Below are 21,848 nucleotides of genomic sequence, written 5' to 3' on the forward strand. Positions count from 1 at the left end.
AAAAAAATATCATACAGGTTAGAGAGGTTTATCCTCCAGGACATAACGCAAACACCAACTGTCTGAAGAATTTCCCTGTTATCACCAGTCACAATTTTTTCCCAGTCTCCCTTTGCAGCTTCAGGTGGTGGCAGCTGAGAGGACATCAGCGGGCTGGTCTCATCCCGGCAGGAGCTGCTCCGTCCCTGAGTATCTCCAGCTGCCTGACTTTTACTTTCTGTCTCTGCTTTTCCAACAAGTCCCTGAAGGATCCTCTGAGCTCATTTGTCTTTTTCCTCCGCTACTTCAGCACTGCCTGTTGCCTCCTACCTTTCCAGAAAAACGCCATTTCTAAGCAGAGACGTGCTCCGGCGAGGGGATGCACCCGCCCCACGCTCCCGCTGGCACCCATGCCAAACCCCGCAGGTGCCCGGGGGCTGGCCCCGCAGGGTGACGCCAGCTGAGGCCGGCAGCCGACCGGCAAGCCTAGCTCACCCTGCCAAGCTCACCCACAAACGACTGCGTAACGCTTTAGCAGCCAGAAAGCAGAAATAGGCTAAGGAACATTTTTTCAAGCTCCTTTTTTCTGCATGGCCATGTTTTGTTGGCACTTGCTGGGTATTCAAAAGCCACCAGGAGCCAAAGTCCACATCCTCAAGGGAAGAGCACGTCTCGTGGCCTCCCAGGCGAAATACAGCTGCACAATAAAATTTTGGTAACTTTTCATTTTGGTGCCCTCGAAAAGCATTGCCCCCAGATGGCTTCAGCACCAGTGCTAGTCGCAGCAAGCGTCGCGGGCTGCGGGAACGGTACCTATCACACCCACAGCTGGCAAAGCACAACACGTCCCCGAGGAAGGCTCCTCTCCCGACCCTGCGCCAGCCGCTTTCTGTCCCCGCCAAGTCCCGAGGGCAGCGAGCGGCCAGGAACAAAGCAGATTTTGCAGCCAAGCCAAGCAAAAAGAAAATCAAGGGAAAAAAGCCCTGCCAGAGTGTGGAGACAGAAACTTTATAGGGCCTCGCTTTCATCCTTTCCTCTTGCTGTACCGCAAAAGGGAAAGGACAAAGAGCAAAGCCCGGTCCCTCCACGAGGGACGCTGCGCGTTGGCTCCCGCCATGACACGCAGGAGTCAGCCTGGCCCGCTGCACATCATTTTCCTCAGGGTAAGTCAACCCACGGTTTTAAACTCTTCAGTATTTTCAAAAGAGCGCTAAGGTAAATCCTCCAGGCCTCGAGTGAGGCTCCCACTGGACCCCGCAGGAGTTTTGCCCAGGTACTGTAGGATTATTTTAACTGAAATGTTTCTGTGGATTGAAATCTGAGCCTTTTTATATACCGCCTTCAGCTCTAAGTTTTGTCAGTGAACGGCCTTTGTAAAGCCTTCCTGATTTTCCCCCTATTTTAATATAATTGGTATTTTTCTCCCTGTAATCTAGACAACTCCTTTTCTATGCAGTTTCACACCAGCACTGAGGATTTACTTTTCCTCACAAAAGGGAAATCAGTTGCTCCTGCTCGTGCCCCAAATGCTCCTTTGCTGCCTGAGTAAGTCTCACTGCTCTGAAGGTGCCAAGACGGATGAGGAATCGCCAAGTTGAGACACAGAGCATCCACCTCCCCTTCTCCCAGCGGGGTGGCAGCCTCAGCCGGAGGGACACTGGGGAGTTTTACACACATTGTCCATGCGATGATTTGCTACCCTAGAGAGCCTGACTGTGTCGACGAAGGTGTGGGGGCATCATGAAGGGGCTTGCGAGGCCTCAGGACTTTTTAGTTGCTTGGGAGGGGACAAGGCAGCCATGCCTGGGAGGAGGCCGCCAGGGATGGGCCCTTCCCACTCACTGCAGGCAGCGCTCAGGCTCTGCCTCCTTGATTTCCCAGCGAGCAGAATGAAGTATATCCATTCGGGCTAAACCGCCTTAGTGGCCTGAGCGGCTCAGCCAGCTTTGCGAGCTCTTTCTCCAGGGCAGGGAGAGAGCAGGGAGTGGAGAAAGGGGGGGGATTGCAGGTTGGCAAGGGATGCTGCAGCAGCGTCTGGAGGAAGCAATGTCTTCTTGGTGGCCTCAGTTGGGTTGTCAGTATGCACAAGGCCTCCTCGTAGTGGTGGCCCGAGAGATGCAGTTACCAAGTGAAAAGTGGGATGTTGGAAGCTTTTTTAAAATTGGCCTCCGCCTGGTCCCGCCACCGCTGAGCAGCAGGAGGAGGAACATGGCGAAAGCAGAGCAGGTCCTCAGCCTCGAACCGCAGCTCGAGCTCATTTTCAAAGGGCCTTTCACAGATGCTGCCACCACAAACCTGAAGCTCGGCAATCCTACAGACAGAAATGAGTGCTTCAAAGTTAAGACAACAGCACTGCATAGATACTGTGTAAGACCTAACAGTGGAATTATTGATGCAGAAACATCAGTTAATGTTTCTGTGATGCTACAGCCTTTTGACTATGATCCTAATGAGAAAAGTAAACACAAGTTTATGGCTAAAAAAACAAAAAAACAAACAGTCTATGTTTGCTCCAGCTGATACTTCAGATATGGAAGCAGTATGGAAAGAAGCAAAACCTGGATGACATTGAAGTTAAGAAAGTAATGGAAGAATATAAGAGACTTTAAGTAGAAGTTCACAGGTTACCAGAGGAGAATAAACAGTTTAAGGAAGAAGTTGGACTTCGGATGAGGAAGACACCCCAGACAAACAACCCAATATCTGCTTCTGCAGCTGCTGTCCAAGCCTTCACACTATTCAAGGCACAGCCTTTGAACGTTGTTGCTGACTCTCTTTACGTTACGGGTATTATCCAATGCCTGGAACGATCCTTTTTGAAAAGCCTTTTGAATCAACAGTTGTTTCTTCTTCTGAAGGAACTCTTGTTTTTGTTGGAACAAAGAGAGCATGACTATTTTGTTTTACCTGTTCGCTCTCACACCACTCTACCCAGGCCGATTGCCCAAGGCAATTGCATTGCCGACCGTTTTACAGCAGCTGTTCTGACACCTAACACCTATCAGCAGGCTAAATTGTCCCACGATTTTTTTTTCACCAAAATGCAAAGGCACTACAAAAAACTTATCATATCACCAGGCCCAAAACATTATCCGAAGTTGCCCTGATTGCCAAAATGTATCCCCGTTATCACCCTACTCAGAGACCAACCCTCGAGGCCTGCAACCCTGCAGTGTCTGGCAGACAGACGTTACCCATTATCCCTCATTCGGAAGACTGAAATATGTCCATGTCTCTGTAGATACCTTTTCCCATTACGTTGTCACTACTGCCTATGCTGGGGAAAAAAGCCACGATGTATGTCGTCACTGGCTTGCCTGTTTTGCCACAATGGGGGTTCCCACTCAGATTAAAACTGACAATGGTCCCGCATACACTGCACAGCGATCACAGGCATTTCTTCAAACCTGGGGGGTCACTCGTGACCGGAATTCCCTATTCCCCAACTGGCCAGGCAATAGTGGAACATACCCATCGTACTCTAAAAAACATGCTTGAAAAACAAAAAAGGGGGAATAGTCCCGGTGCCTCCCCACAAGAGCAGCTATGGAAAGCTATGTTCTCAACTTTTTAAACCATTATACGGACCAAAGTGCAGTTAATAAGCATTTCTCATGTCCTGCAGCGCGAGAACGGCCTCGAGTTCGCTATAAGAACCTGGAAACGGGTCAATGGAGTGAACCAGTAGACTTAATAACATGGGGGAAAGGTTATGCTTGTGTCTCCACAGGTAACGGGCCTCGCTGGATGCCTGCACAGCTGATTCGACCCATTGACTCATCCCTCAGAACACCAAACGAGGACTGAGAGCCAGTTAAGACGAACACATTTTGGAGTATTTTCTGGCAATACCTGCCTGCCTCATGCAGGTCAATGTCGATTCATAAAAGCTTACGGCGACTACACGACCTTACTAACAAGTCGTAGATAGAATCAGAATGGAACCCTTTTGAGGGATAGGACTGGACGTTAGGTTTGGGGTCGTGGGTTAAGAAGGTACTGGCGTATGGATTGGTAATCTTGCTAAGTTTTCTAGCCCTTGCTATCTATCTCCCCTGCTTAATAAGCCTTATGCAGAGAATGACTCGAAGGGCTTTGCACAAAGTACTTGCTGTACAAATACACACTGTACTGGCAATATTCAGCTTAAGAAATAAAAAGGGGGGATATGTTGGGGACCAAGATAGGATGACGCTGTGTAAGACAGCAGAGAATCTCTAAGGCAGAAAGTGATGATGTGGTAACTATGAACTGTGGCCAGAATGTGTGCACGTGAGTTGCCCGTGATCAGTATGTGCCTTCCTGCCTACGTGCCCATGATCAGTGTGTGCCTTCCTGCCTACGTGCCAGTGATCACGACGTGCCTTCCTACCTACGTGCCAGTGATCACGGTGTGCCTTCCTGCCTATCGCAAGATGCCACAACGCACAAGGAGACACGCAGAAGGAGGAGGGGCTGGGCTTGGTTGCTATATAACCAGTCATTGTTGCCTCAATAAACGATCTCTTGCACCACCCTATCTGAGGTCCGTGTCTTCATATGTGACATAGGAGCGCCCCTGTGGATGCTCACAGAAGTCCTGGAGCCCTGCACGTCAGTAAGCAAAGTCTGCATCCAGAGGGAAAGAGGCGCTAGTTGTAAAGACAGTGGCACAACCTGTGTTTGGAGCCTTGGGTTCAGGTGGCTTGAGGAAACAAACCCCCAGAAAGCTGATGGCACTGGCTGAGCAGCAAACAGCCTGGGGACTGATGCAGTAAAGCAGCATAACTCAGAGCAGCTTTGTCCTTTCTGAGGAATTCATTCATGGCAGAACATCTTCTGAGCCTTTTGAAGAGAAGGCAGGCTTGGGAAAAAAAATCAACTAATGGGATGGCAGGCTGGTGGCTCTGAGGAAGCCATCCCAGGAGACAACTTTTGCCTTCTTGTGACAATGGTGCTCCAGACTCCCACTCTCTCCCTCTCTCTCTCTGTCCAAGTTGTGGTTTTCTAACCTGTCCCCCAGAAAGCAGGGGAAAGGCAACCCTCAGTGTCACTCTTTCTTCTAGAGGCCAATCACGATGTAGTTGACTGATGCAGCTACAGGAATCTCGTTGTGAGAACGCAGCCGCTTTGGGGTTAGTTGATTCATGAAGGGGAGGAGAGGCTTGCTGAGGAGAGAGCCTGCTCTTGCCTGACATGAGATTCCCATTGGTGGAGGTCTTCTCAAAGGCTGTGCGGGTCTGTCCCATCCAAAAGCCTCTCTGAAAATAACACAAGAATGGAGTGGGGTGACATCCCGGGAGTCAGGTCTTAACCTTCTTTTGTCCCAACAATCAAGGTGCAAAAGAGGGAATGATGGGTCATGGCACCTTCAGCCTCTTGCCTGGCTCTATACTTGACACAGAGCTTGCTCCCCCATCGCAATCAGGCTGGCAGCCTGTGGCAGCCTTCTTCAGACTGCACCCAGGACTGCAGGCACATGCACCACATAGTGAACGCCGTCAGGCCGTGCCTGCTGGTACCTAGGCAGCCACTAACTTCCAGGGCACGGCCTAACGTATGAGGTCTGCTGCACCCCGATCCAAAAGCATGACCTCAGGGTGGCTGCAGCCGCCCTTGTTTTGGGAAATGTCCCCTGCTTGACTTTTAGAAACACCAGCAACACTTGACTCCTGGACAGGAGAAACCTCCCATACCTGTATCCCAGGTGACGTGCCCCTACCACCACTTATTCCTTTGGCAAATCATAGACAGTGCTTGAAGGAATGGTCCAATGCTGCTTGGAATCTGACGGTTTCTCGGTGGAGATGACACTTTGTTCAGGTTTGACTGCTGGAGGCGCAGCCGGTGTGTACTTGACAGTGAGGAAGAGGAAAACTAACCCAAGTAAAGGAATGCTTTCACTCATGAGTTTTCCCTTGTTTCTGTTGCAGAAGGCTTTAAACCAAGAACTGAGTACGAAAATAGAGGCTACCCTGACAGTGGCTGTGGCTGAAGGAACGAGAATCGCATGCACAGCCACGACCCACAACCAAGGTAGACTTGAAGAGAAATGGGATGCTGTGTGGGAGGAGCCAGTGTATCCTTTGGGCAGCTTCAGCAGCTGTAGCGCATGCAGGGAGGAGCTACCTGGTAGGATGGGAAGTCTGCCCTGCTCCAGGACTGGGAAGGTCATCACAGAGGGCAGCAGGAAACCCACTGGCTCACCAGGTGTTTTCAGCTCAGCAAGGAGAGGAGACACAACTCCACTGAAGTTGCCACCCTTTGCACCCCCACCCACAAGCACACAGTTCTGCCAGGAATCAGAGCACTGGAGAGGCGGAAAAGCGCCTCAGGCTGACCCCGGGTGTCACAGAGACCTTACATGCTTGGAACCATGAAGGGAGCTACCTGAGAAGTTCCCTGGGAGGGAAAACAAAACTTTGTGGGGACAAAGTAGCCACTAATCAAACAGAATCACCTAGGGTGGCACCTGCAATGAGAGGTGGTGGGAGGACTTGCTGTGCCATGGCCTTCCCTGTGGCCAAGGTACATAAAGACCAAGGCCTGGGGCAGGTACAAGAGATGCTTCCCAGGCCAGAGAACCTGCTTTCTCTGCAGCGTGTCTCTCCTGTGCTGCAGGAGCCTAGTGCCTTGAGCCACTGTGCCCGCTGGGACAAGGCTTCTTCCTGCCGTGGAATGCCAGGGCTGCTTGCAGAGGTTCCGGTTGTACACACAGCAGCCGCAGGCTGAGGCCGAAGGCTATGGCAGTGTCTGCCCCTCTTCTCTCCCACCTGCTTCCCCCCCTTGCTGGAGTGGGCTCTGGCGTAATAGCGGTGGTGGCCCTTCAGCCACCCTTTGGAGGCAATGCCGCTTGCTCAGTGCCTGTTTGCCAGCTTTGCAGAGGCCTCTCTGTTTTGGCTGGGGTGGAGCTGCAAGCGTGTTGGGGCTTGGCGAGGGCAGGTGCACTACTAAAACACACCACTGCCTGCAGCTGGACCACGCTGGCGCTGGGTTGTGGCCCTGGCAGTGCTCGCAGCCCCTTTCCCCACGGCCCAGCAGTCCCTGCAAACCCTGCTGATGGTCACGCACACAGCACTGCCGAGCTGCAGAGCAAAGCCCCTGCAGAGATTTGTGTCTGCTCCCCGTACAGGAAAGGTAGGTCACTGCAAAATGGCTATGAGAAATGCCACTCTGGGGAATAGCGGGGAGGACGGCTTTCTGCCTTTCCAAGCCCTCGGGTAGGCCCCATGCACGCTGCAGGCGGCAGAGCTGCCAGGCAAGGAACCACCATCTTAGAGCCAGGGTTGCTGCGGGCTCCCCACGCCAGCCCACCAGCCTTGCTGGGGCGAGGCCTTTGCTCAGCAGGTCTGCAACAGCCTCAGGTCTCCGCTGGTCAGGGCAGACACACGCCCCTTCTCCCCTCGCCCGGCGGAGCAGGCCAAGGCAGCCCGGGTGATGGGCAGGAGTGCCTGAGCTGTGGGAAGGCTGGGCTCAGCCGCGGGACGTGGCGCCTGCAAGGTGCCCAGCATGAGAAGAGGAGGAGCCCAGCAGGACCCCAGAGGCTCCCAGGCCACCAGCAACTCACGAGTGCTCTGCTAAAGCGATGCAGACCTGGGAGCTGGGCAAAACTGGCCTTTGGGGTAATTGGGCTACCAAGCAACACACCTCGACCATGTAGAACACACCTTCTGGAGTAAATGGGGTGGTAAGGGGAGTAGCAGAGCAGTGGAGATAGAGCAAGGTGTGAAAGCGTGCTTGCAAAGGTCTGACAAACGACAGCGCCAAGTAGACCCCAGCCTCTGGGGGAGGCAACCACCAGCATCAGCACTGGACTGCTTGAGCAGACCTCGCTCCCACCCAGCAAGCCCAACGCCAAGGATTTGTCTCTGCTGCCATGGTCATCAGTGCTAGGGTAGGTCCAACATAGGACCACCCTTCCTCACCGTGCGCCCACTGGCCCCCCAGCCCTGCCCCCACCAAGGCTCATCACAACGGGGCTGTTATCGCCATGGGAACACGGATGCTTCCAAAGGCTCCGTCCCACCGTGGCTCCAGTGCTGGCCACAGGGCGACAAGGCCAGGTGTGTAGCTGGGCCGGCCCGGCCGGCACCAGGGGCCACTGATGCTCGGGAGAAGATGCAGGGGAGCTGCGGGGGTACAGGAGGGCCTGCGTGATGGCTCAGAAGGCAGGGCCCAAATCCACTGCAGGCCAGACCGCGCTCGGACCGCTCAGATTTCCCTTTTCTCCAGTTTCCACTTTGCTGCCACCCTGGAAAAGGGACCGCCCGTGGCAGGGAGGCTGCTGCGGGCAGGCCGAGCTCGGCCTGCGCTGTGCATCACCTGTCCCGGGCAGGGAGGTGCAAAGGGGCCCTGGGGCCAGAGCCCACTGGCTTCAGGGCTCTCCCTGCAAATGCCTCCTTTTCTCTTGCAGGCTTTGGAGATGGATGGCGTGGCTGCCTGTGGCATCCCAGAGGCCATGGACTGGGAGAGCTACGGATAGAGTGGCCAGGTACTGCCCCCGTAGCCAGCTGGCTGCATGGGGACAGCTGGGGGCTTGGTTTTCCAAGAGCAGCCAGCGGGGAGCCTGCCAGAGGTGTCTAGGAGCTCTCCCAGGCATGGGCACTGGGGCATTGCCGCCCAAGGTGCTGGAGCGGCACAGCCCTCAGGCGATTGCTGACTGAACACATGCACACTGCCCGGAGACAGGGTGTCGGGGCAGCAGTGCTGCCAGATGGCGGGTGCTGGGTTCTGCAGCCGGCGGGCGGGCAGGGACTGCACCTTCCCCAAAGCAGCTTTTCCAACCTGCTGTGCTGCGTGCCCGCATGGGGCCAGCCCTTTGCCTGGTGACTCAAGCTGACAGCAGCTCGGCTCGTGTGCGGCTGAGGCGGTGGCGGTGCTCAGCACAGCCTCTGTGCCCTGCCTGCAGAAGCTGGGGGCAAGCTCTTTGCGGAGCCAAGGCAGCTGGAGCTCCCCCTTGACCCCCAGTGCTGCCGCTCCTGCGCCCTTTGCTTTGTCCCAGGGAGACCTCTGGAAGGGAAGGGCTCCAGCTGCCATTTCCACCTGCAGCCTCGCTAGAGACATCCTCCTGGCACACGCACACTGCCACTTTGCCAGACCTTCCCCTTCACCAGCACCCCATGTCCCTGTGGTGGATGCTTCTGCAAGCCCTTGCTCAGCCAGCCACAGGCACGTAGGGCAGCAGTGAGTGCTGCACTGCCTTCCTGGCACATTGGCGTGGCAGGAACGCGACCTGCGAGCCTGCCCTGCTGAAAGGCTGTCCCGGCACACTCGGAGAAGGTGATGACTGCCGACAGACAGCATCACGGCATCTCCTGCTCAAAGGAGAAAGCCCAGCCATGCTCAGAGAGACCTTCCTCAGGTAGAGAGCAGCACCGCCAGTGCAGTGGAAGCTCACATCCTGAGAGCCACTTTGGGCCATGACCTGGGAGCTCTAAGGTCGCCAGCACCATGCGGGCCTGCACGGGCCTCTGGTTTGGGCTGCTCTTCTCAGAAGGCGGATGTCCTTCCCCTTCCCGAGCAGAAGAGTTCCCAGCAGCTGTGGCTGAGTCTCCTTCCAGTTTTGTGTGGTTTTGGGGGGATGGATGCTGGGGCTCCGCCCTCACCGTTCGGCACCCCGCAGGCTGCCTGGTTGGCAGCGCTGCCTGGGCACGTCTGTGGTTGGGGATTAGCAGCTTGGGTGCTCTGCTTGGTGCTCAGGAAAGGTCAAGAGCTCTGCGCAGGGCCTGCCACAGCCTCCCCAAGGACTGGGTCGGCCTTGCTCTTGAACTCTCCTGCAAGCCGAGGGCAGGCCAGGGCTGCAGGCCGGCCCCGGGCTGGCCCGGCAGCAGCGGGGCGGTGGCGCGGGAAAGCGCCAATGCAACAATGCGCGATTGTTCTGGGCGTGCCGCTCGCCGGGAGACCGGCTGGGGCGACCGGAGCTGGGTGCCGCTGGAGCGAGAGGTGCCGGTGGAGGGTCGCAGCTGCAGGAGGGCTCTCGAGAGGAGCCATGGAGCATTACCTGGCTGCAGGGCTGCGAGACGCAGACGGACTGCTGAGTGCAGAGGAGAAGAGGGGCGAGGTGCGTGCTGGATGGGTGGAGAGGGCTCAGCTTGGGAGCCGGCGACCGCGCGGGCTGCTCTGGGGCCTGGGGCAGTGCGGAGGGAAGTGAGAGTGGTAGGCCTAGAGGGATGCCAGTGCAGGCTCCCAGGGGCTCCTGTCTCTCTGCCCGTGCTGGATTTGAGCTCAGCAGGTAGGAGGGGTGCTGTGCAAGGACCCCAGGGGGCTGGTTTACAGGCGTTGGAGCTGTGGGGAAGGAGGCGATGAAGCAAAGAGCTGCTGTGGAATAGGCCACTCTTTGCACTCTCCTTGTCTGGGCTCTTTAAAGAGCATTTCCGGTAAGCGCTCTGCAAGAAGGCTCTTGAGATGGAGGCCCGAATGCCCATGAGCGTCTCTGTCTTTCTAGCCCGGGCGCAGAAGACAGCAGCTCGGAGCAGGATGTCCTGAGCTGCTGGATATGCCGCTGGGGGTCAAACTCCCTTTGCTGCCTGGCTCCAACCCTGTCTTCTACCGGACCAAGCTGGGGGAAAAGGTAAAAGCAGTAGAAAGGAGTAGGAAAAGTCCCTGCTTTTTCAGCCTCTGCTTGCCCAGATACACTGAGCAGCCTGGAGAAGAAATGGGAGGGCTCACCATCATCATCAAGGAGAGTCAAAATTTCTCCTGCTTCAGTTCTTTGGCTATATGCCAATGCCATGGCCTCTCTGCTAGGGAAACAGAGGGAGTCTCTTCTTTCTTCCGGGCCTCAATACACTGTTGCCAATACAGATACTACTCGGAGGCAAAGTTAGCCAAGGCGCTCCTTAGGACTGCCTAACCCTGAGGAGACTGCTTACAGCGGAGCAGAGATTTGCTAACTTTGAAACACCAGGACAAAAGTTTTTGGTGTGGAGATTTCCTGCACTCCTTCCTGCTTGGCTTGCATGCCTCTTCTGCTTGGGGGTGTGTGTGGGGGGGGTGGTTTCTCTTGCCTTCTCCCCACCCTCCTCTGCCCTGCACTGTGGCTGTGCTATTTGTTGGGACTTCACAATGATGGGAAAGACTTCTGGTATCAGCTATTCAAACTCACTTTCTATTTTCACACGTACAGTTTTGTGGCTCTCCTGACAACAACCTCATTTTGCAATCACAGTGAATTGCCAAAGGAAAGAAACCATAGGTAGATGCAGACTTTCTGGCGAGCTCCTTAGAACTGCAACCCTGGATGCAGAAAAGGAGAAGTAAATGTTAGTGGAGAAACGGGACATCTTCTCAAATGGCCCCATAAATAGCTCCTCACTTGCATACAGTAACAGCAGATGACCCCTAGACTGAAGCTGTAGGCCCCAGGCTTTTTCTCAAGTAGCAAAATCTGTCCTTTGGGTAAAATTCAGAGCTGAGCTAAGTGCTGAGCCAGGAATTACTCTAAACCTCAGAGGCTGAAGAAGCTACCCTATGGGCTGAGGAAGCTCTGAAGCGTCTTTGTCTCTTTCCTGATCCCTCCTACCCTGCTCATGCTGCGGACGATACGTTTTACAGCTTCACCAGCCGTCTGGTTATTTCAATCTGGGCGACCCACACTGCCGCTTACTAAGCAACGAGTACAACGGTCTGCATGACCCGCATTTGCAGGCCTACTACAACCGCAAAGACAACCTGCGGAGACTGCAGAAAGGAGGTTACGTCACCAGGGATGGCAAAGTAGGTTGGCTATGGGGGTGAGAAGAAGAGTTTCCAGGAGGCAGGGTTGCCAGAGCGCTTGCTGCAGCCGCCTCTTGTGGGCGGAGGGCGCGGGGCTGCTGCGCTGCTTTGCCTGGGGGCAGCAGGAGCCCAAAGCCCGCTCGGGGAAGTCCCACGCCTGCTCTGCCAGGGCCGTGCCGCGCTGCCTGGGCGCCGACGGAGCAGCGGGTGCGTGGCCTGGCGGCGGAGCGAGGAGCGCTGCTGCCCGCTGCGGGGGTGGGAGCAGAGCCCCCAGCCGCTGCGCGGGGCAGGGGGTGCAGGGGAGCAGCTCCCGCTGCGTTAGCGCTCTTGCTGGCAAGGCCGGCTGCGTAGCGAGCGTGACAAGCCTTGGGTGATTTCTGCCCTCGTCCCACCGCAGGTGGTGTGCACTCGGCGGGAGTTCAACGACTACAGGCAGTACCTGGCCACGCTCAGGACAGAGGCGCACAAAACGTACCGTCGAGAACAAGTACGTACAGCTCAGGGCTCACAGGCACGCTTCCCGGTGCAGAGGGTCGGGGCCTCACTTCTTGTCTCTCAGCAAGGCCTGCCCTGAAGAAGCGGGGAAGGCTGCGCTGGCGTGCCAGGCCTTGTGGCACGGAAACGACTGCGCGGCTCCGTGCTGAGCTAGCGCAGGGCGCGGGGCTGGGCACAGGCAGGCCCGAGGGCCCGCCGCGAGTGCTGAGGCAAGCCCTTCTCTCCCGCCCCGGGTGCGTGGCTGAAGCACAGCGCTGCTCTGGGCCAGGGTGAAGCCTCCCCCAGCAGGCTGAGCAGGACCAGGTGTGCCCGGCGCTCTGAGTGGGCTCTGGTGCTCTCAGACTCCCCTGCTCAGCATCAATCCCTTAGCTGCACTACGTGTCCCCACGGTCCCCGTTGCTTGTTTCTGCTGTGGCGAGCAGCCAGACATGCAGCGTCCCTGAGGCCGATAGTGCCAGTGCTTAGCCGTCCGTGGCTTAGTTGCCTCCTGCGGGAGCTCCAAGGTTAGCTTAGAGGAGAGCCGAGCCTGCTGTTGCCCGAGTCTCATTAGCGGGGCGTGGGAAATGCTGCCTGGCTCCATCCGGTGGAGCAGCCTGGCAGGCAAAGTACAGGAGCAGCTGGGTGCTCCGGGAACAAGCACTGCTTTTCTATTCTCTTGGTCTCAAAACTAGCCTTCTTCACATGCGCACTGGAAAAGGTGCAAGTGAGCCTCAGAGAAGAGGCAGAGGTGTCGTGAGAGCAGGCAGCACCCACGGCAGAAGAGCGCAAAGAGTCCAGCCCAACAACTTACCCTTCTGCCTCTCCTCTACCCTTTTCTTCACCGTTCCCTCATCAGTTGCTGCTGGTTTCTGTTACAGAAGCCTTTAAGGGGAGAAGTGCATCACAAAGTCCAGACTACGCTGGTGTGCACTACGCCGACAGAAGCCCCGGAGCTGCAAGAGCTGGCTGAGAGCGTGGTCGAGGAAGTGCTGGAGAGGGTGAAAGAGCTGCATCCGGCAGTCCACGTTTTAAGGCGGGCTCCCCTGGCCATCAGCGGAAGGATATTGGCTAGTGCGAGGAGGGCAGAGCCTTCAGAGACATCGCCTGCAGATCTCCAGCAGGAAATCGGGCAGGCGGCCAGAGAGATTGCAGCAACCCTTTGGGATCGCTTAGGGAAGCGTTTGCTATGCAGCCCGTCAGACGCCTCTGAGCCCAGGCTGTTGGCCAGGCGGAGGCAGCAGCTCGTTGCCGGAGGAGCCACGCGAGCTGCCGAAGCGGGAGGAAGCGGAGCGAGGCAAGCTGAGGGAGCAGGCTATGATGGAGCATCTCCTCTGCCTTCTCTTGACCAAATCCCCACAGATGCAGTTGTGAGTGTTGGAGCCACCTTGCAATCATTCGTGGCTTCTCAATTTGAACGGCACTTCCAGTGTAAATTTTCTGAAGTCCTGAAGCTGCCCCTTGAAACGATTTCTGAGAGACAACCGCAGCCACCCCAGACGCCTGTCTCCACCCAGAGCACAAAAGAAGGGGAAGGATCATCTAGCGAATCTGCACATTGGCTGTCAGAAGCCACAAGGTTGCCCCCGCTGCAGCCTTTGCAAAATCTTGCAACTGTATCCCCGGAGAGTAGCACGCTTGCAAGGCGTAGCATCCAAAATGCCATTTGCCAAGTTCGGCATCTCCACGCAGAATTAACAGCGTATGCTGAAAGGATTGTCCGTGATGCTCTTGACAGCCTGAAGAAGGAGGAGGAGGAGAAGTTAGAAAAAGAAATGCATGCAAAGGCAAGCTCCTCTGAGGACTCTTCGGAAGAAAGCACGGAGGAGAGTGGGCTAGTGGAGCAGCTATTAGAGCGGTGTGGTCCCCCTCTGACTACACCGGCTTCAGGAGTCCATTGTGGAAGGCGGGTCGCAAAACAGCGCAGACCAAGAGATGGGAAGGAGAGCTCTCCGGGCCAGGACTTTCTAAGGCCAGCAGAAAAGAAAATCCCCGCTAAAAACTTAGACACGCCTCAACCAAGCACGAAGCTCCCACCTATCACGGTCCCCCGAACGGCCATGCCTTCAGAGGCAGAAGCACAGTCTGAAGAGGAACTGTCACCTCATCTCCTCCCCTCTGTCCTCCAAAGCTCTCAGCAAGATGCTCAGAGCACAGCAGAAGGCGTGCAGAAGCCCCTCTATTACCCCTCGGCACCCCCATCAAGGCCTTGCGCTCCAGTGCCAGAAACCCACGCTAAAGCGAGGCCAGGGAGCACGCGAGACGCCTTCCCCTCCACGGGCCAGCAGTATTCCAGGCAGCCCGTCCCTCCAACGGCTCCAAAGCCCCCTTCCCAGAGAGGAGCCCGGCAGAGACCCATGCGTGGAAAGCTTGTGAGGGGCACGCCGGAGTAATGCGCGTGCTGAGGGAGGGCATTAGCTGGGTGGCTGCTGGGGGGTGAGCTGAGGAGGTGCGTGGCGCCAGGCTTCAGATCATCTGCTGACACCGGTGCTCGGAAGGAACGGTCAGCAAGAGAAGGCAGGGAGCTTGCTCAGACTCTGGAACAATCCGTGGGGAGAAGAACATGCAGGAAGCACATCGCAGAGGGCTGTGCTGCACCTCACTCCCGCTGCCTTTGCCGGGCCAGGGAAGGCTCGGCACTCTGTGGCGCGCATGCCCCTGTGCTTCCCTGGCTCTCTCTGAGCCGCAGGGGCTGCTGACGGTGCCGACTCGCGTGTCAGCGGAGAACAGGCCTCACCGCGTGGCACAGCCCCTCCAGCTGGGATCCTCTAAGCATCTTCCAGCACAGCTGCTGCCCAGAGCCAGAGAGCCCCCGGGGAGGGGAGCCCCCTCCTCCTCTTATCCCCCACCCCCCTCCGCCCCCAGCACAGAATAAAGACTTTACTTCCAAGCGCTGCTTTGACGTCCTGGTATCCTTTTGCTGCTCTTGCGATTTCCTCTTTGTCGCCAGCAACTCCTCCGAGAGCTGGCCGACACCTTCTGCCCGGCTAGCAAGGCCGAGGAGCCCGAGTTTCTGTCCAACGCGCCTGCCTGAGGGAAGGGCTCCACAGCCTGTTTTCTCGGGGCGGGGGGCGGGGGACTGCGAAGGCCTGGGCTATCAAGGCGTCATCAGGGAAGGCAAGGGGGCTCCCAGCACTTGCCCTCGCACCTGTGTTACCGAGCTCAGCTCCTGCCCCTACGTTAGGGTGCCAGTGGAGGGAAGACTGCTGTGCTTCAGAGGCCGCCGCAAACATTTCCATGGCCAGCAGTCGAATGCCTGCTGTAAATCCACTGCAGCACGAGCCCTGGGGTTGCTTCGGAGCCACCCAGAACCCTCCGTGCACCTTTCGGTGCAGCCCCTTCCCAACGGCTGGGCTATGCCTCGCAGGGGCACTGCTGCATGAAATCCAGCACGTTTTCAGAGCAGGAAAATACTCGGCTCGCCTCAAGGAGTTTGGTAGGCAGGGGGACTGCGCTGCGTGGTTTGGGTTGGTTTTCCTCTGAGGGAGGAAGACACCCTACGGCACTGGGGAAATCTCTCGCTCTGTCTCTCCTTGGCTCTACCGTCCTTCCCCTAGGGGTGGGAATTCATCTCTGCCAGCAAGGGAAGCTTTCAGCCAGCCTGGCACAGGGGCCAGCTTGCTGGGCAAGCGAGACCCGTCCAGCAGCCGTCAGCAGGGGATGTGCTCGGGGCTGGAGGAGTCGGCCTTGAGAGCGGGTGCAGCCGTGGCTGGGAAGGGTCAGGCTGCCGTGGGCTGCTCTTGTCCCGCAGAGAGGGTGTCGGGGCAGCGGTGCTGCCAGATGGCGGGTGCTGGGTTCTGCAGCCGGCGGGCGGGCAGGGACTGCACCTTCCCCAAAGCAGCTTCTTCAACCTGCTGTGCTGCGTGCCCGCACGGGGCCAGCCCTTTGCCTGGTGACTCAAGCTGACAGCAGCTCGGCTCGTGTGCGGCTGAGGCGGTGGCGGTGCTCAGCACAGCCTCTGTGCCCTGCCTGCAGAAGCTGGGGGCAAGCTCTTTGCGGAGCCAAGGCAGCTGGAGCTCCCCCTTGACCCCCAGTGCTGCCGCTCCTGCGCCCTTTGCTTTGTGCCAGGGAGACCTCTGGAAGGGAAGGGCTCCAGCTGCCATTTCCACCTGCAGCCTCGCTAGAGACATCCTCCTGGCACACGCACACTGCCACTTTGCCAGACCTTCCCCTTCACCAGCACCCCATGTCCCTGTGGTGGATGCTTCTGCAAGCCCTTGCTCAGCCAGCCACAGGCACGTAGGGCAGCAGTGAGTGCTGCACTGCCTTCCTGGCACATTGGCGTGGCAGGAACGCGACCTGCGAGCCTGCCCTGCTGAAAGGCTGTCCCGGCACACTCGGAGAAGGTGATGACTGCCGACAGACAGCATCACGGCATCTCCTGCTCAAAGGAGAAAGCCCAGCCATGCTCAGAGAGACCTTCCTCAGGTAGAGAGCAGCACCGCCAGTGCAGTGGAAGCTCACATCCTGAGAGCCACTTTGGGCCATGACCTGGGAGCTCTAAGGTCGCCAGCACCATGCGGGCCTGCACGGGCCTCTGGTTTGGGCTGCTCTTCTCAGAAGGCGGATGTCCTTCCCCTTACTGAGCAGAAGAGTTCCCAGCAGCTGTGGCTGAGTCTCCTTCCAGTTTTGTGTGGTTTTGGGGGGATGCTGGGGCTCCGCCCTCACCGTTCGGCACCCCGCAGGCTGCCTGGTTGGCAGCGCTGCCTGGGCACGTCTGTGGTTGGGGATTAGCAGCTTGGGTGCTCTGCTTGGTGCTCAGGAAAGGTCAAGAGCTCTGCGCAGGGCCTGCCACAGCCTCCCCAAGGACTGGGTCGGCCTTGCTCTTGAACTCTCCTGCAAGCCGAGGGCAGGCCAGGGCTGCAGGCCGGCCCCGGGCTGGCCCGGCAGCAGCGGGGCGGTGGCGCGGGAAAGCGCCAATGCAACAATGCGCGATTGTTCTGGGCGTGCCGCTCGCCGGGAGACCGGCTGGGGCGACCGGAGCTGGGTGCCGCTGGAGCGAGAGGTGCCGGTGGAGGGTCGCAGCTGCAGGAGGGCTCTCGAGAGGAGCCATGGAGCATTACCTGGCTGCAGGGCTGCGAGACGCAGACGGACTGCTGAGTGCAGAGGAGAAGAGGGGCGAGGTGCGTGCTGGATGGGTGGAGAGGGCTCAGCTTGGGAGCCGGCGACCGCGCGGGCTGCTCTGGGGCCTGGGGCAGTGCGGAGGGAAGTGAGAGTGGTAGGCCTAGAGGGATGCCAGTGCAGGCTCCCAGGGGCTCCTGTCTCTCTGCCCGTGCTGGATTTGAGCTCAGCAGGTAGGAGGGGTGCTGTGCAAGGACCCCAGGGGGCTGGTTTACAGGCGTTGGAGCTGTGGGGAAGGAGGCGATGAAGCAAAGAGCTGCTGTGGAATAGGCCACTCTTTGCACTCTCCTTGTCTGGGCTCTTTAAAGAGCATTTCCGGTAAGCGCTCTGCAAGAAGGCTCTTGAGATGGAGGCCCGAATGCCCATGAGCGTCTCTGTCTTTCTAGCCCGGGCGCAGAAGACAGCAGCTCGGAGCAGGATGTCCTGAGCTGCTGGATATGCCGCTGGGGGTCAAACTCCCTTTGCTGCCTGGCTCCAACCCTGTCTTCTACCGGACCAAGCTGGGGGAAAAGGTAAAAGCAGTAGAAAGGAGTAGGAAAAGTCCCTGCTTTTTCAGCCTCTGCTTGCCCAGATACACTGAGCAGCCTGGAGAAGAAATGGGAGGGCTCACCATCATCATCAAGGAGAGTCAAAATTTCTCCTGCTTCAGTTCTTTGGGTATATGCCAATGCCATGGCCTCTCTGCTAGGGAAACAGAGGAAGTCTCTTCTTTCTTCCAGGCCTCAATACACTGTTGCCAATACAGATACTACTCGGAGGCAAAGTTAGCCAAGGCGCTCCTTAGGACTGCCTAACCCTGAGGAGACTGCTTACAGCGGAGCAGAGATTTGCTAACTTTGAAACACCAGGACAAAAGTTTTTGGTGTGGAGATTTCCTGCACTGCTCCCTGCTTGGCTTGCATGCCTCTTCTGCTTGGGGGGGTTTCTCTTGCCTTCTCCCCACCCTCCTCTGCCCTGCACTGTGGCTGTGCTATTTGTTAGGACTTCACAATGATGGGAAAGACTTCTGGTATCAGCTATTCAAACTCACTTTCTATTTTCACACGTACAGTTTTGTGGCTCTCCTGACAACAACCTCATTTTGCAATCACAGTGAATTGCCAAAGGAAAGAAACCATAGGTAGATGCAAACTTTCTGGCAAGCTCCTTAGAACTGCAACCCTGGATGCAGAAAAGGAGAAGTAAATGTTAGTGGAGAAACGGGACATCTTCTCAAATGGCCCCATAAATAGCTCCTCACTTGCATACAGTAACAGCAGATGACCCCTAGACTGAAGCTGTAGGCCCCAGGCTTTTTCTCAAGTAGCAAAATCTGTCCTTTGGGTAAAATTCAGAGCTGAGCTAAGTGCTGAGCCAGGAATTACTCTAAACCTCAGAGGCTGAAGAAGCTACCCTATGGGCTGAGGAAGCTCTGAAGCGTCTTTGTCTCTTTCCTGATCCCTCCTACCCTGCTCATGCTGCGGACGATACGTTTTACAGCTTCACCAGCCGTCTGGTTATTTCAATCTGGGCGACCCACACTGCCGCTTACTAAGCAACGAGTACAACGGTCTGCATGACCCGCATTTGCAGGCCTACTACAACCGCAAAGACAACCTGCGGAGACTGCAGAGAGGAGGTTACGTCACCAGGGATGGCAAAGTAGGTTGGCTATGGGGGTGAGAAGAAGAGTTTCCAGGAGGCAGGGTTGCCAGAGCGCTTGCTGCAGCCGCCTCTTGTGGGCGGAGGGCGCGGGGCTGCTGCGCTGCTTTGCCTGGGGGCAGCAGGAGCCCAAAGCCCGCTCGGGGAAGTCCCACGCCTGCTCTGCCAGGGCCGTGCCGCGCTGCCTGGGCGCCGACGGAGCAGCGGGTGCGTGGCCTGGCGGCGGAGCGAGGAGCGCTGCTGCCCGCTGCGGGGGTGGGAGCAGAGCCCCCAGCCGCTGCGCAGGGCAGGGGGTGCAGGGGAGCAGCTCCCGCTGCGTTAGCGCTCTTGCTGGCAAGGCCGGCTGCGTAGCGAGCGTGACAGGCGTTGGGTGATTTCTGCCCTCGTCCCACCGCAGGTGGTGTGCACTCTGCGGGAGTTCAACGACTACAGGCAGTATCTGGCCACGCTCAGGACAGAGGCGCACAAAACGTACCGTCGAGAACAAGTACGTACAGCTCAGGGCTCACAGGCACGCTTCCCGGTGCAGAGGGTCGGGGCCTCACTTCTTTTCCCTCAGCAAGGCCTGCCCTGAAGAAGCGGGGAAGGCTGCGCTGGCGTGCCAGGCCTTGTGGCACGGAAACGACTGCGCGGCTCCGTGCTGAGCTAGCGCAGGGCGCGGGGCTGGGCACAGGCAGGCCCGAGGGCCCGCCGCGAGTGCTGAGGCAAGCCCTTCTCTCCCGCCCCGGGTGCGTGGCTGAAGCACAGCGCTGCTCTGGGCCAGGGTGAAGCCTCCCCCAGCAGGCTGAGCAGGACCAGGTGTGCCCGGCGCTCTGAGTGGGCTCTGGTGCTCTCAGACTCCCCTGCTCAGCATCAATCCCTTAGCTGCACTACGTGTCCCCACGGTCCCCGTTGCTTGTTTCTGCTGTGGCGAGCAGCCAGACATGCAGCGTCCCTGAGGCCGATAGTGCCAGTGCTTAGCCGTCCGTGGCTTAGTTGCCTCCTGCGGGAGCTCCAAGGTTAGCTTAGAGGAGAGCCGAGCCTGCTGTTGCCCGAGTCTCATTAGCGGGGCGTGGGAAATGCTGCCTGGCTCCATCCGGTGGAGCAGCCTGGCAGGCAAAGTACAGGAGCAGCTGGGTGCTCCGGGAACAAGCACTGCCTTTCTATTCTCTTGGTCTCAAAACTAGCCTTCTTCACATGCGCACTGGAAAAGGTGCAAGTGAGCCTCAGAGAAGAGGCAGAGGTGTCGTGAGAGCAGGCAGCACCCACGGCAGAAGAGCGCAAAGAGTCCAGCCCAACCACTTAACCTCCTGCCTCTCCTCTACCCTTTTCTTCACCGTTCCCTCATCAGTTGCTGCTGGTTTCTGTTACAGAAGCCTTTAAGGGGAGAAGTGCATCACAAAGTCCAGACTACGCTGGTGTGCACTACGCTGACAGAAGCCCCGGAGCTGCAAGAGCTGGCTGAGAGCGTGGTCGAGGAAGTGCTGCAGAGGGTGAAAGAGCTGCATCCGGCAGTCCACGTTTTAAGGCGGGCTCCCCTGGCCATCAGCGGAAGGATATTGGCTAGTGCGAGGAGGGCAGAGCCTTCAGAGACATCGCCTGCAGATCTCCAGCAGGAAATCGGGCAGGCGGCCAGAGAGATTGCAGCAACCCTTTGGGATCGCTTAGGGAAGCGTTTGCTATGCAGCCCGTCAGACGCCTCTGAGCCCAGGCTGTTGGCCAGGCGGAGGCAGCAGCTCGTTGCCGGAGGAGCCACGCGAGCTGCCGAAGCGGGAGGAAGCGGAGCGAGGCAAGCTGAGGGAGCAGGCTATGATGGAGCATCTCCTCTGCCTTCTCTTGACCAAATCCCCACAGATGCAGTTGTGAGTGTTGGAGCCACCTTGCAATCATTCGTGGCTTCTCAATTTGAACGGCACTTCCAGTGTAAATTTTCTGAAGTCCTGAAGCTGCCCCTTGAAACGATTTCTGAGAGACAACCGCAGCCACCCCAGACGCCTGTCTCCACCCAGAGCACAAAAGAAGGGGAAGGATCATCTAGCGAATCTGCACATTGGCTGTCAGAAGCCACAAGGTTGCCCCCGCTGCAGCCTTTGCAAAATCTTGCAACTGTATCCCCGGAGAGTAGCACGCTTGCAAGGCGTAGCATCCAAAATGCCATTTGCCAAGTTCGGCATCTCCACGCAGAATTAACAGCGTATGCTGAAAGGATTGTCCGTGATGCTCTTGACAGCCTGAAGAAGGAGGAGGAGGAGAAGTTAGAAAAAGAAATGCATGCAAAGGCAAGCTCCTCTGAGGACTCTTCGGAAGAAAGCACGGAGGAGAGTGGGCTAGTGGAGCAGCTATTAGAGCGGTGTGGTCCCTCTCTGACTACACCGGCTTCAGGAGTCCATTGTGGAAGGCGGGTCGCAAAACAGCGCAGACCAAGAGATGGGAAGGAGAGCTCTCCGGGCCAGGACTTTCTAAGGCCAGCAGAAAAGAAAATCCCCGCTAAAAACTTAGACACGCCTCAACCAAGCACGAAGCTCCCACCTATCATGGTCCCCGGAACGGCCATGCCTTCAGAGGCAGAAGCACAGTCTGAAGAGGAACTGTCACCTCATCTCCTGCCCTCTGTCCTCCAAAGCTCTCAGCAAGATGCTCAGAGCACAGCAGAAGGCGTGCAGAAGCCCCTCTATTACCCCTCGGCACCCCCATCAAGGCCTTGCGCTCCAGTGCCAGAAACCCACGCTAAAGCGAGGCCAGGGAGCACGCGAGACACCTTCCCCTCCACGGGCCAGCAGTATTCCAGGCAGCCCGTCCCTCCAACGGCTCCAAAGCCCCCTTCCCAGAGAGGAGCCCGGCAGAGACCCATGCGTGGAAAGCTTGTGAGGGCCACGCCGGAGTAATGCGCGTGCTGAGGGAGGGCATTAGCTGGGTGGCTGCTGGGGGGTGAGCTGAGGAGGTGCGTGGCGCCAGGCTTCAGA

General features: G+C 57.5%; 1 pseudogene; it reads left to right on the forward strand.

Moving 5' to 3' along the window:
* The first annotated feature begins 2,187 nt into the window (after positions 1-2,187).
* On the forward strand, positions 2,188-8,440 carry LOC112983795 (vesicle-associated membrane protein-associated protein B-like; annotated as a pseudogene).
* The last annotated feature ends 13,408 nt before the right edge of the window (positions 8,441-21,848 follow it).

Source organism: Dromaius novaehollandiae, chromosome 16 (genome assembly GCF_036370855.1).
Source record: "Dromaius novaehollandiae isolate bDroNov1 chromosome 16, bDroNov1.hap1, whole genome shotgun sequence".
Classification (NCBI taxonomy): domain Eukaryota; kingdom Metazoa; phylum Chordata; class Aves; order Casuariiformes; family Dromaiidae; genus Dromaius; species Dromaius novaehollandiae.